This window comes from Nelumbo lutea, chromosome 3 (genome assembly GCF_056320005.1).
Source record: "Nelumbo lutea isolate HS-2025 chromosome 3, American lotus-T2T, whole genome shotgun sequence".
In the NCBI taxonomy this organism is placed as follows: domain Eukaryota; kingdom Viridiplantae; phylum Streptophyta; class Magnoliopsida; order Proteales; family Nelumbonaceae; genus Nelumbo; species Nelumbo lutea.
Window position 1 is genome coordinate 3,791,584 of NC_142686.1, and position 12,580 is coordinate 3,804,163.

General features: G+C 43.7%; 1 long non-coding RNA gene across 6 annotated transcripts; it reads left to right on the top strand.

Moving 5' to 3' along the window:
* The first annotated feature begins 58 nt into the window (after positions 1-58).
* Positions 59-8,853, top strand: LOC148862432 (uncharacterized). Of its 6 annotated transcripts, none has more exons than XR_016109155.1 (5): positions 59-418; positions 6,701-6,798; positions 7,352-7,405; positions 7,556-7,649; positions 8,441-8,853. It is a non-coding gene; the product is annotated as an uncharacterized LOC148862432 (long non-coding RNA). The 6 variants fall into 6 exon arrangements; XR_016109156.1 differs by lacking the exon at positions 59-418 and adding an exon at positions 3,600-3,894; XR_016109153.1 differs by lacking the exon at positions 59-418 and adding an exon at positions 3,615-5,652.
* The last annotated feature ends 3,727 nt before the right edge of the window (positions 8,854-12,580 follow it).

Consider the following 12,580-nt stretch of genomic DNA (forward strand, 5'->3'; position numbering starts at 1 on the left):
ACTACCAACACGTGTCTTTCTCCATATCTCTTTCCTATCTCTCTCGGCTCTTTCTTCCCCTGACTCTTTCTTCCCTTTCTTCTTCTCTCAGTTTCTTTACTCTCTTTCAGTTTTGTCTCTCTCTAAACTTCACCTTGGCTCCCCTGACTCTCTCTCTCTTCCCTCTCTTCTTCCTCTCACTTTCTTTCCTCTATTTCCGTCTTCCCAAAATTTTCACATTCCCTTCCATATTCACATTGAATTTCCCTCTCTCTCTTCACATATCTCAAAGGTCTGGAGCTAATCCACCTCTTCACCGAGGATGGACACATCCCAACGTTCAACCTTACACACAAGATGGGGGCTTAGGGGTTTGGGAGAGAGTTAACCTATTACCAAGAAAAGCTCCCAACGTTCTTGTTGCAGAAGTTCTGAACAGGTATCGTTAATTTTTTATTATTGTTTTGTGGCATCTAGGGGTGTCCATAACAAACCGAAAAATCAAGTCGAACCAAATAAATCGATCCTAAAACTCCAGTTAATCGAACTGGCAGGTTCAGTTTCAGTTTTCGAAATATATATATATATATATATATATTATATTTTATGAGGAAAATTTTCAATTAATACCTTATACTTTGGGCCTAGTGCCACTTTGATAAGTGAATTTTAAAATGCAACAATTCAACTTTGAGCATGACAATCCAATACCTGTTGTTAAATAATTCTTAATTAGTGGTTAAGTGGCATTTAAAAAAGACACAAATGCCCTTTGAGTGTCATCTAATTTTTTTTATCAGCCATCCAAACATTGACAAAAAATTAACAAACTCAAATCCTTGCCTTTTCTATTCAAGAAAGTCGGAGTTAGAGAATGTCCACTCAAACATCACTCCAACTTTTAGATGGTTGATAAAGGCAAAGATTTGGGACTATTAATTTTTTGTCAATGTCTAGATGGTTGATAAAGAAAATTAAATAACACTTAAAGGGCATTTGTATCTATTTTAAATGCCACTTAACGGGTGGTTAATAGCTAGTTAACGACAGGTATTGGATTGCCACATTTTAAAATTTTGGATACTAATTATTGTATTTTAAAGTTCGGGGACCAAAGTGACACTAGGCCCAAAGTATGGGGTACTAATAAGGAATTTTCCCTATTTTTTATTATTTTGTTATTTCGTTTTTCTACCCCAACACCCCTCTCTCAATCGGCCACACTTCTACGTGTGACATGTCCAAGTGGCTAAGCAGCCCAAGCCCAAAGAAAATGAAAGAATATTGATTGAATGATCAAACACTTGAACCCAAGCCAAATGCCAGAACCTTCTTTCTTGTTTTTGAAAGAAAACAAGAATAGACAGAAACCCTGGCTCGTGCAACCAACTGTCGATTGATTTCTCCTCTCCCATCACCGTCGTCCATTGGTCAGTTCTCTTTCTCCCCGTTGCTATTGCCATTGCTCTCAGCCGATTCTCTTTCTCCCCCATTCTTCTCCTTCTCCGAAATCCAAATCTAAATCTTTGTTTTTCTTCTCCCTTGTACAATCCAATAGTTGCAAGTAAATAAATTTTTTAGTTAAAATAGTTCATATGAATGATACTTCTTATGAAATTTGTTTAAAATACGAATGATACCTCTTAATCTCTTAAAGGGGAAAATTCCCGATAGGTACCCTGTAATTTAGGCCGATAGTCAATTTAGTACCCAAACTTTATAACACGGCATTGTAGTACCCAAATTTTCAAAACATGACAATTTAGTACCTACCGTTAATGAACCGTCAGTTATGTATATCACGTGACCTCATGTGCAATTTAATATTTTTGAAAATGCCAAAATTACCCTTATAATAAAATACTATTCATTATCTTCTTTCATTCCAAGCTCTAACAGTTTGGATGAAAACCAAGAGTTTGTTCGCCTCTCGCTATCCTCCATGATGTAACCATTTTCGGCCACGTACCAATGTTTTGTGATGTAAAATTTTTTGGCTAAGTACCTCATTATTCAACTCGGTGGTGACGTGCCTTACTGATGAGCTACTTGGTGGTGAACTGCCTGGTAGCGAACTGCCCGATGGAAAACTGTCTGGTGGCGAACTACCTGGTGGCGAGCTCCCTGGTGGCGAATTGTCTGGTGGCGAACTGCTTGGTGGTGAGCTCCCTAGTGGCGAATTGCCTGGTGGCGAACTCCTTGGTGGCAAGCTCCCTAGTAGGCGAATTTCCTGGTGGCGAACTGCCTGGTGGCGAGCTCCCTGGTGGCAAACTGCTCGATGTCAAACTGTTTGGTGGCGAACTGCCTGGTGGTGAGCTCCCTGGTGGCGAATTGTCTGGTGGCGAACTGCTTGGTGGCGAGCTCCCTAGTGGCGAACTGCCTAGTGGCGAACTCCTTGGTGGCAAGCTCCCTGGTAAGCGAATTGCCTGGCGGCGAGTTCCCTAGTAGGCGAACTGCCTGGTGGCGAGCTACCTAGTGGCAAACTCCCTACTAGGCGGCTAGTGACTTAGAGAATGGTGGAACTCCCTAATGCGGTGCAATCCGACTGCCCTTAGCATGAGGTGGTCTTCTTTCCTTTGTAGGTAGTGGGAGCTGAGGGACCTACGAGAACTCCATCTTTTCCTCCTCTTTATAGGCGGCAGGAGCTAAGGAACCTATGAGAACTGAATCAGAGGTCCCGGGGGTATTTTCCCGGTGGGGGCTCTTCGACGCTTAAGTTAGCACTCTGATTGTTAAGAGCTTTGAAGATAATATTGGAGAAACGAGAGAGCTAGAGAGTAGGGATTACTTCCCTTTTTTCATCCCCCTCCCCTTTGGGGGGTTAGGTCTTTATATACCGGAGTCCTCACGGGTTAGGTGGGTGAAAAGCCTCCAAACGGTAAGACTCGTCACATCCCGTCAGAACCGAGGTACGGTGGTGAACTCCTCGAGGTCGTCAAGCTGGCGCTTGTGTTAGGCGGCTAGGTTGGCGCCTGGGCCGGGTTGTCAGGGCGGCGCTTGCGTCAGTCGGCGGGTCGGTGTCTGGGCCAGGTTGTCAGGTCAGCGCCTGTGTTAGCTAGTGGGTCAGTGTCTAGGCCAGGTCGTCAAGTCGGCACCTGTGTCAGTTGGCAGGTGAGTGTCTAGGCTAGGTTGTCAGACAGGAGATCTTCCTGCGATACGCCAAACTACTCCTGTACCGAACTTCTCTACAAGTGGCAAACTGCCTATAGCAAGCTGCCTGGTGGCGAACTGCCTGTGGGCGAACTCCCTGTGGCGAGCTGCCTATGGCAAGCTTTGTCGAACTGTTTGTGGCGAGCTCTGTCGACCTGCCTGGCTCTTTGGCGAGCTCCCTGGTGAGCTACCGAGCTCGTGGGGTATGTATGCCGCCGAGTTTATCGGTGGGTGTCTTATGGGCGGCTTTGCAGGATCATGTGCTAGGCTGATCCAGGTCGGCCAGATCGCGTAGGCCACGTGCAGGTCACGCCAGGCCGGCCAGACCGGTGCCCGGGTGGGTCACCAACTTCGTAAGTTTGTTGATTGGGTGTTTGCCTAATTGTCACGAGGTGCCACGTGTCACAATTCCACTAGAGGGCCAAATCTGCCCTCATCACTTCAATAGCTCAAAATAATAAAGAAAGTGAAAAACCCAAACTTCTATAAGAGTCCGGATCTGCTACACGATGATATATTCCACTCTGATCACATGGAAGAACCGTCCATCATGGGATCTAAGGGTCAAAGCTCCTCTTTTTCTTCTATCTCCTGCACCACCTCTTCTTTCTCTTCTTCTTCTCACACTGCGAGCAAAGAATTCTCCATGATCTCAGATTTGGCGAGACACCACACAGAGCTGAAAGCAGGGCAGAACTAATCGAACACCCTTGATTCAGCGGAGGCCCTACAATTTGATCAGGGATTGTAACGGAAGACCAAAAGGTAACAATGGTTCATCTCGATTTCTGCTGTTGCTGCATATCGGTGGCGGAGATAGATAATCTTTAATTTTTTTCTCCTTTGTTTTTGAGAGTGAGACTGAAGATTGTTTTGCTGGCTGGGATCGATCCATAAGAGTTGAGTTAATTCTTTTGGTTCGGCTTGGGAGTTCTGGGCAGATTTGAATTTGTAGTGGTGCTTTGCAAATTTAATTTTGATGAAACATCCTGCTTCTAGTGAGATGGAGTGTTAATTGGTTGTTATAGATCGATTTAATAGGAATTCGGATTAGTTTTCTCGAGTGGAGGATTAGTTTTGTTCTTGGTATGCTTGTATCGGTTTATTTTTTGATAATGCTGTTACGGGAAAGTTGGTTTTGGTAGGCTTGGAGAAGAAAATGAGGAACTTTTTATTTTTTTAGTAAAATTCATACTATATTTGAATTTTGTCCGAGGAAGCTTTGGAATTCTAGCGGAGGTGGGTGCATGTACAATGGTAGAAGAGATTTCAAGGATGATTTGGATTTATAGGAGTGCTTTAATTTGTAATTGTATTTTGAAGTATAGATAGATTCTGAGATTTATTGGAATCAATAAATTGGTCCGCATCGGGACTTTGGTGGAAGTTTGTTAAGTTGGATCTTTATTTGGTGGTGATTCGGGAATTGATTCTGTTCAATGTAGAAAAGGATTGAAAACTTTGAATGAGAGAGGATTCTGGAAGAGAAGGGAAATGAAAGATAAACCTGTGGCTTTGGAGGGACAATGACTGGAGGGTCATTGGGTCTACGTACAGGGAGTTATGGATCATTGCAACAACTTCAGAACAGTGATGTGCTGCCGGTTTAGACTACACCCATCCTTGTTCGCAAGCCCCCAAAGATGCTCCTGTCTGGGTCAAGAGAGAAGGAAAAGTTTCTTCATCAGATCTGCAAATTTGCTGGCAGGAGGGTTGGAATGCTACTTCTGGTGGTCATTTCTGGTGTGGTTTTTATGTCTGTTTTATCTGTTGTCAGCAAAGGTTTGGCTTCGACCTGCCCGACCTATTACTGGACCTCATCAGCAATCAAATCAACAGGTTTGGCTTCTGTTCGCCTTTGCTTTCGCCAAGAGAAGCCAACTTCGAATTATTCCAGATGGAGGAGCCATTCTTATGGGAGTACTAGGACTACTAGCTAGAACTAGAAGACGCCCCTAGCCCAACTTCTCCCTCTGTCCCTCTGTCCCTCCCATCCATGTACACACTATTAGCTAGATCCCGAGTCGAGTGCGAGTGTGAAACGAGACGGGTCATCACTCGGCGAGATCGTCTTGCGAGGTGGGAGAGTGTCATGCTGGGTTACCTGAAAGATCCGGCTGAGACGTCAAACTGCATGAGTGACAAGGGCTGGTTATACACGGGCGACGTGGGCGTGATACATCCAGATGGGTACTTGGAGATCAAAGACCGGTCTAAGGACGTGATCATAAGCGGCGGTAAGAACCTGAGCAGCGTGAAGGTGGAACCAATGCTGTACTCGAATCCAGCTATCAAGGAAGTGGCGGTGGTAGCTCAGCCGGACGAGTTCTGGGGTGAGACTCCATGCGCTTTTATAAGCTTGAAAACGTAGATGCCGAGGCCGTCGGAGAAGGAGATCATAGAATATTGCCGTGGTCGGTTGCCGCACTACATGGTTCCCAAGACGGTGGTGAAAAACTCAGAAGTTTCTCAAGGGAGACATGGACATGGCGAAAGGATTGGGTTCGTCCCGGGAGTGATAATGTGTGAATATGATGTTCGTAGGGTTGGTTTTGATTTTACGTATAGGTTGATAAACAAAATTAGATGATATTTGAAGGATAGTTTTGTCTTTTCACGTGCTATTAAGAATTTTCCCTATAGTCTTACTAAATTTTTTTAGCTAAATAGTTTAACAGTTGCTTTGTATATTTTTGTTTCTAAAATTTCCACATTAGTAAGAAAACAAGTTCTTGAACATATGTTTTCTCAAAATAAATAGAACAAGCTTTGTGTTTTTACTTTGAAGAAAACAAGTTCTTGAACATATTTTTTGGGCCTTGTTTTACTTTGAATAAAACATGGTTTTACTTTGAAATTTAATAAACATTGTTTCTTTTTTCAGGTTTTTTCTTTTGCTATTTTTGTCATTTTAGATAAGAAACATTTTTTTTAATAAAAATGAAAACCAAAGACCAGTCAACTGGTTAACCGCTTGTTTTGGTTCGGACTCATACAAAAACCGGTGGTTGGTTCGATTTATAAAATCTGCCCATGGTTCAGTTAAACGAACAATTGACATTCCTACTCGTATCAATTAATGCTTTGATGCTTCTTTCTTTTTTGTATTCTGATTGTTGCCATTCTCTGTTGAACTTCTCCCATTTATTCCCACTCTCCCCATCTTCTCTCTCTATCTTCCCGCTGCCTCTCTCCATTTCTCTCCATCTTTCTCTTTTCTGCACCCTTCTCCTCTCCCCTTTCTCATTCCCTCCCTCGCCAATCTCTGTTAACCCGCACCACCGGCAGCTCCCTCTCTCTGGAGCTTTTCGCTATTAGTTTTTGCAAACAATGGAAAAGGCCATTATCAGGAAAGAAAAGTATTTGAAGTTCCAGCGAACAGGTGTCCTCCGTCTCCATCTGTGTATAGGTTTTGTTGGAAGAATAACTGGGATAAATTCCATTCTATCGAAGAAATCATTTGTTAACTATTATTTTCTTGGATTTCTTCTTCTTCTTCTTACGTCTACAAGCTCCCTCTCTCTCATTCGTGCTTTTTTGAGGTTTTATTTGTCATGGTTTGTATTTGCAGGGACATATTCTTTCTCGATATATGGCCTACAGCAGTGGTTTTCTAGGATAGGTTCCCGGTGATATGGTACTCTTGGAGACATAGGTGGCCTACGGCAGGTTTGATGTTTCCCTTCATGTGGCATATTAGCAATTGAAAGTTTTTAGTGGCATCCATCAAATAAGAAGTTAAAATTGCTTGGTAGCTTACTAATAGAGGGAAAATGAGCAAAACTTGTTAGTTGTTTGAAGAGACTTGAATGCTTTTGATGGAATGGTATTGTGGTAGAATATTGATAAAAAATGGTATTATGGTAGAATTGCAGTAGGGCATATGTTCAAACTTGTCTCTTTTCTAACATTCCCTTTAAGAGAATTTTGCTGAGGGTATCGTTGTTGTGTTTGTTTTTTTTTTTTTCTCTTTTTTTAGGTTAGTTGTTTTATATCTTGATCTTTTTGTTTAATGTTTGTTGTAGTATTTTTGCTATGGGTTCGACTATGATATGGAAAAGATATGATATCCGAAAAACAACTGAGCAATAAACTGGAATCATAAATGTGGTAGAGAATCAGGTGTTATTTATCAGAATTAATGGGTGGGTTTTGATTGGTCAAAACTCTTTCCATATCATATATTTTCTTCACTAAATGTACCATCTTATCTGTTTTGTAGGTTAAACAAATGCAAAGTGCTTTAAGTGAAGGGCATTATAGTGTGTGACTACAGGTAAGCTTTTTGCTAATACATCTCTAAACATAAAAGAATCCATGCAATTCTCCCTACCTGGATTATTGTTCCCTTGGGGTTTCTGTTTTTCTTGAGATGAGCAGTGTTATAATTCATTGCTTAGAGAAGCTGCTGTATGAATATGTGCAGCTTTGCTTTGGTTGAACGAATGCCGGTTCTGGATGAAGCAACTTATAGTGGAATTAGAGTTGGTTCATTGCCAATAACTGCTTCAACCTCCAAGGTAGCTTCATTTAATCTTCTAATGGAGTTGCCAAACCTGCTGTAGCGCCTCTTGTTGATTTACTTGACCTAAGTTTAGATGATACCCTTGCACCTAGTTCTTCTGTTGGTGATTTTCTTCAAGACCTTCTTGGTGTAGATTTGGCACTTCCATCATTATTAGGTAATTATCTTTATTATTTTGTGCCATTTTTTGTAAGAATCGTGGAAACAACATTTCTCATATTCATTCCCTGCACAACCTACCAATAAAGAAAATAGACGTGGTTATAAGTTCTATATTTTCTTTTCCTTTTAGTTGAACTCCACTTCTGGATGTTTTATGTTTGATGCATCGCTTAGAAATTATGTCCACGGCTCACCAATTGTTATCCTTCCAATGGATCATATATGTATTTTGAGTATCAAAATGCCATATTTTTCTTTTGGCTCAACTCATTTTGTTTTTGAGTAAAATGGAAGTCAGGTAAAATTTTACATTTAGTTTGGTTTTCCAGTTATTAATTAAACACCATTTTACTTAGATTAGGAGGTAACATGTTACTCTTGGAAACACTATTTTACTAAAACTGATTCGAGTGGAAGAAAAATTTACTTGTTTTCAGAGAAAGGTTCCACTTTAGAAAAGGGCAAGCCAACATTTGGGCTCAGCAATTGGGACCTACAAATGGGGCTCACATAATTTGGGCCCATTTCTCAGTTGTATTTCATCTGAAAGTGATGTTTTGTATATTTAATGATTCCATTGGATTTACAGACTTGACAATGTGGAAGTTTGTGCTCTTTTAACAGGTTTTCAACAATGATACGCAGAGATACCCATAAAAGCCTAGCGTACTGGTGTTGGATATGATACTGGATACTGGATGGATGCTTCAAGACATACTTTATAGCCTTTATACTTTTAAAATGTGTAAAATGGTGTATTTTAATAAATTATACTATTAAAAAGACCTCTACATGTTAGAAATTCAATTAAATTTGACGAAAGTTTTTGAAAAATGAGCTTCAGCTTTAAATGTAGAGATAAGCATAGTACATGAGATAGACATACCCATATGTGTCCAAGATTTTAGGAAATGGAGAGTCCAAATCCCTTTTCCTGTATTTGTTTCCATGTCCATATCTGTACCCGGGACTTGTAAGTTTTCCTTTGTTGAAATATCTTTTTTCATTATTCAGAGTATTGGTTGGAGACCCTTTGTTTATTGGTTTGGATAAGTCTATATGCTTGGTGTAACACAACTTTGTTTTTTTCTTCATATTATTCATTTGTTACAGAAAGGACCAGTTATTGTTGGTTGAGTTTATTCTTTTTGCAATATTAGTGGTAATTTCATTTGATCTTGTTTTTCTCTACGTTTTATCTAAATTTTCATAGTTATCTTTTCCATTTTACAAATGATGATGCATCATACGGTCGGTTTTAGCTGTCAACGACCTTGCTTCTGAATTGAATAACAGGAAACCTGAAACGGAGGAGATGAGGAAGCTCCGGAGGGAACCCGGTGTAACGGCTCCGAAGCTTAAGTTAGAATCCTTCAAAAGTAAGATAAAAACCAGATAATGCAAAGTTTGCATACCTTGTTTGTTGGGGGCAGGGGGCTCTTATAATCACTTCGCGCACTCGCTCCAAGGCCCTTGTCAGGTCGGGTATGATTACCCTTGCGCTTGTCAATTCGGCCGTCGTTCTTTCTGCTGGGACAGAACCGTCACTACCTAACCGTCTCTCTAACTGGAGATGGCGGTGTCAGTGGCGGTGGCAGGTGGTCGTTTAGGGTGCGGCCGCCAAATGTCAGATCCCAAGTCAGTCAGGTGCGGCGCCCTCAGGCACGAACTTCCTTAGTATCAGGCATGGTACGACTTGCTTGGTTTTGGTGTCCAGAAGGTGATGCGGAGTGGTGAGCGAGGCAAAGTCTTGAGTTCGGAGGTATCTATAGGGCAGGTCAGTTCGGTGAGGTGTATCCCGAACTGTTACAAGGCAGGCCAGTTCGGCGAGATATACCCCGAGCTGTTACAAGGTTGGCCAGTTCGGCGAGGTATATCCCGAACTGAAGGTAGGCCAGTTCGGATTACTTTCTGGTTTTGGGCCAATGGTGAGTTCGGGCCCCCAGTAGGGAGTTCGGTCCGCTGATGTCCCCTTGGTGTTCACGCCTTAGGCTTGCTTTTTTGCCGAGTTGTTTTTTCCACGTGTCACATAACTGTTATGTCGGGCCAAATCTTCCTTCATCAATTGCCCCCCACTCCTCGTGCCAAGAGTCTTGCCATGGTGCGAGGAGTTTCGCGAGGTGGTAGGTGGATTTGTCCCGTCCTTCGAATCTTGACTGCGCGAGTTGCTTTTGTCAGGGTTCTTCGATTTTCGAGAAGGCGGGAAACATGCCTACTACTCATAAATGTTGATAGTTGTGACCGCGCGTTTTGAATTTCAAAAATTCGTGCCGCTGGGACGTGACAGCGAGTCATTCAAACTTAAAAAAAGCGTGCCACTGTTGTACGTGCGTGGGCGGCTGTCAGCGAGACGTGTGGCGCAGTCGGTGCGACGTCGGCTTCAAGAAGACGTGCGCTGACATTTCGCTCTTTTCGGAAAGGTGTGCGCCAATCATGTCTCGACCTCATGAGACGTGCGGTCAGCGCAAATGTGGACCGTCGGATCGTCTTTGATTTGCACGGTCGGTTCTTGGTTACTGTAGCTATAAATAGTGGGGGACCCCAGTCGATTTGACACTTGCGGTTTGCCTACTGAGCTCGTGTCCAAGTTTTTTCAGCTCACGTCTAAGCTGATTACATAGCCTCCAAGGTTTTTTTGCTTGTTCCCGTCTCCGGAGCCTTCAAAACTTTCTTCTGGTGAGTACCTTCCTGAATCCACTTCTTTTCCTCAATGTCTAGCTTTGATAGGTCAGACGACTCTTCAAGTAGGACTGACGCAGGTTCTACAAACCGAGCTGTATCCCCCGACTGCCTCAGTGATCCTGAGGTGGAACTCGAGGACTATGAACTAGTAGGCCGAGCCGCTTCGGGCAGTTTGGCGTCTACCTCTCGCCGAGGTTGGATGCTAGACAGGTTTGGTCCCTCGACCATGACGCCTGAGGGGCTTCAATCTATACTTATGTCTTACAATCTTCTTGGGAGGTATACATATTTTATTCCTTCGGGTAGTTTTCCTTGGGAACACGGTCCTGGTGAGATCGTGATTTTTCGAGAGCAGCTCGCTGCGGGGTTGCGACTTCCTTTCCACCCCCTTCTCGTCGAAGTCATAAACCACTTCGGTGTCACCATTGGCCAACTTCATCCGAACTCTATTCGGAACCTGGTGGGGACAGTTTCCCTTTTTTGCGAGTAGAATTTTCCCTTAGACTTAGAGATATTCTCCTCCATCTTGATGCTCAAGAGACAGGCGGGTTCTCTTCCTGGGGGAAGGCGGGCGTATTACCTTTCTCCTCGCCCGGGTTTTAAGCTTCTGGACAATCTACCTAATAAGGTCCCGGCGTGGAAGCGGGACTACTTCGGTGTGCGAAGTGCACAAGGATGGCCCTTTCAGACCGGGTGGGGTGAGGCTGCTCCTGATTCAGGTGTTACCCTCGATAAAGAGACGGTGAAGGGCCTCCGGCAATGGGCACGACAAGGTCTAAAGTGTCATCACTACTTAACGGAGGCCAAGCTTATTGCGGCCGGCCTGAGTTCGGGTAGGTTTCTAGTTATGCGGTTTCTTGCTTGCTTTGTTCCTTCATTTTTTTTTTCTGATGTCGAACTCGTTTCTACAGGTGTGATGGACGCGGAGAGAACTCGTGGGGGGCATCTGTTCCAAGGTATGAAGAGGAGGAAGCGGGTCGCCAAGCGAACTTGTACCGAGCAGCCCCTGGATGAGGAGCCTCAAGTTCCAGACCACACGCTGGAGGATCTGCCCAGGGAGCCCGAGGTGACTCCATCGATGCATGAAGCTGCTGGGGCGCCTTACGCTGAGACCACTCATACGGGCGCTCCTGCATACTCAAGTGCTCCTGCTCACTCTGGGTCCGCTCATACGCGGGCTGGGCCCTCGGGTTCGAGAGCTCAAGGGGAGTTCAGAAGCGTGTTGACGCCGAACTACGGTCTTCAGAAGAGTAGGGAGGCTATTTTCCCTAAGGAGATCGCGATGTGGACCGATCTTCCTTTGAATTAGGTCGCCTGCCGCGCCGTAACACATGCTATGGTGGTAAGTCAGATTCTGTCTGCCCTTTTCATTTTCTATCGCTTTTGCTGTTATTGCTCACTTGCTTCTTTTGGTAGGTGAATTCTTCAATTCATGCCTTAGCAGCCGAAGTGGAGAGGAGCTCACGACAGGCGTGAGCTGCTAAGGCTGCCGCTCATGCTGCTGAAGAAGCTGCTCGCGTCGCAATGGCCAGGCAGGCAAGGTCTTAGTGTGACGCCGAGGCCATGGGGGTAGTTGTCAAGCACATGGCGGACTTGAAGTTGGATTTGCAGCATCAAGTCGAATATCTTCAGGAGGACATCGGGGAGAGGACACGGATTTTTTCCCAAGGCATTGAAGACGCCAAGAAGAAGGCCGTTGAAGACTACATTGCCTCGCCGCGTTTTGACGATCTGATGGTGGATTCTTACAGAAGGGGGTTCAAACTGAGTAGGTGGATGATCTGGAACACGTACCCCGACCTAGACGTTACTTTCATATCCACTTCGCGTATAACTCAGGAGATGGCCAATGCTGCCAATGGCGAGCCGGACTCTAAAGGAGAGAGGCAGGGCCTTCGGGTGTTGTTGAAGTGCCTTCTGATGGCGAAGAAGTAGCTCCGGGCATGTAAAGATATATATATATATATATATATATATATATATATATATATATATATATATATATATATATATATATATTTAGTCCCTTCTGATGGCCAATGTACTCCTGTTTCTTGCAACGGAATAGATAATCTTTTTGCC